This window comes from Chenopodium album, chromosome 2, assembly GCF_948465745.1.
Source record: "Chenopodium album chromosome 2, dcCheAlbu1.1, whole genome shotgun sequence".
In the NCBI taxonomy this organism is placed as follows: Eukaryota; Viridiplantae; Streptophyta; class Magnoliopsida; order Caryophyllales; family Amaranthaceae; genus Chenopodium; species Chenopodium album.
The window spans coordinates 19,543,623-19,546,009 of record NC_137835.1 but is presented as its reverse complement, the minus strand read 5'-3'; positions in this window follow the sequence as shown (position 1 = coordinate 19,546,009).

Genomic DNA, 2,387 nt, shown 5'->3' with positions numbered 1-2,387 from the left:
GAATCACTACAAGAAAAATCACTTTTCGTAGCGATTATATCGTAGCGATTGTATATTCGCTACAATATGCATGTATGTTTGTGAAATAACTAAGGATGTCGTATCATTTTTACAATCGCCATGGTTTTCCCATATAAAATCGATACAGAAAACATAATAATACATATCCACACTATTTTTACACATTTATATAATTTTGAGAAATCTTATCATTTACAATCGCCACTAAATCCTAAAAATCGATACGAAAAGCCTTTTCAACACTAGATATATAAATATTGTTTGACAAAGAGTACATAAAATATGTCATAGCTTATTGGTGAAACATTTAATATAAGAGTTTGAGGTTGCATGTTCGAATCTTGTAAAGATCATACGCATGTTTTTTTTTTTTTTTTTTTAAGAAGAAAATGAGTTAAACATTTATAGCGATTATAATCGCTACAATAATCACCACGATTGGATGTAGTTTTTCGTATCGATTATTGAGGCCAACCCCAGCGATATTGAAAACCACTACTAAAGGCTAAGGCAACGGGGGATATTGTATCAAATGACCATTCGTTGGGAAAGCTTTTTGTTGCAATTACAATCGATACTAAATGTTAAAATAATCGCTACGAAAAGGTTATTTTCTTGTAGTGAATACGTAGGCAACCTCACATTAGGGTGCGACCATACTAATTATTCATCACATATTCAGGCATGATCATATCAAGGGATCTCCAATGCTTATCCTTATCCATTTAGAGCTAGACTTGGGGGCTTGATCCCTACTTCATTAACCTACCCAACTTAAGAACCACCATCATTTGGCTCTTCTCAAAATATTTTTCCATACCCTTAGCCTTTTCAGCCTAACCTTAGTGTTAGTCTCACACACATCACAAATAATTAAGTAACCAGATAATCCTTCCCTTCGAAACCCTTTGTCATGAAATCTTGATATGACTTTGAAGCACGCCTTGTCATCTTCGAATCACTCATTATCACAATCATCGCATTATAAAGTATGAGGTACTTAGCCTCTGAGCCTAAGTTATCCAAATACTTTCATCGGATCATCAATCCTTACACCATAAGACACAACATTATAGCATACATTTGATTAAGCCCAGTCAACATGCATCATTACTCGATTCATTCAAATCATCTTTTCTTTTAAGGAAGTTCAAAAACTTCGTTTTCACAAACACCCTACACTTCATCCTTTATCACGTCTTTCTTTCCCGGAGAAAGTCCATGCCCTCCACAAAAATGACAAAAAAAAATTTGCTTGTCTGCATTTTTTAGTTACATGAGCCCAATTACAACACAATGCACACACGATTCATCCACATCAAGTCATATCTTGTCCTACATCAATTAAGTTATATCACATCGAGTCGAGTTGAGTACAATGAGTCAAGTACACTAAGTCTTGGGTCAACTCCAAGAAAAACACCAGGAAATTCCATTAGCAATATTTGATTTTACAAGATACACCTATTCATCGAACCTTCTATTTAAAGTTAATTGAGCAATTTCATATGAGTACGAATTATAACTTTCATTCATTGTAATTTTCATATGCAATCAAACGAGACCATAAAATATTGACGGAGGGAGAAAAGCCATAATCTATAAATATAACTAAAGTAACAATCGTTGACATCATTCCCTATTTAAATTGTACAGATGTCAAGTTGTGGTAAAAAAAATTCCCGCCTAAATCAATTGCTGACATCAAATTCTATTTTTATTTTTACTTTTTTTTAAACCTTCTTATTTTTTACCTTAAATTATTAAAATATCTACGAAGTATAATTTTTTAAAGACAATTATTATATTACGAAGTATGTTATTATTTTTTTTTACATTATTATGGATTTATAAAAAAAAAATAAAAAAAACTATCTAGCTTTCAAATATATTTACTCCCGATTTAAGAGTACTCTGTATTGCATAATTTGGTTAAATTTAACTATCTTCAAAATTATTTAAATCTAAATACCATTGCAATCAATGGTTTGAAATTTTTTATATCATCAATCGCACGGGGCTAATTTGGTTTATAATTATAGATCACCGTACATGACACGGGATCTAACCTACGTAGTAGTTAAAATCTGTTAATATATATATATAAAGGGGAGTTTTTCCTCGAGTTTTTAAAGAGCCAAATTATTAATTTCTTTTAAAATTAAATAATTCAAATGTCACGTAAGCAAAATTGACGAATGAGATTTTAAAGTTTAAATTAATTAAATACAAAATATTATCTTTTGAGATTAGGAATTTTATCTAATATTTTAAAACTAAGATTATAGCAATTTTGATCACATAAATATGAAAAATATTTATTTAAAAAAATACTAACAAGATGCACGGACTTCATCTAGTTATAT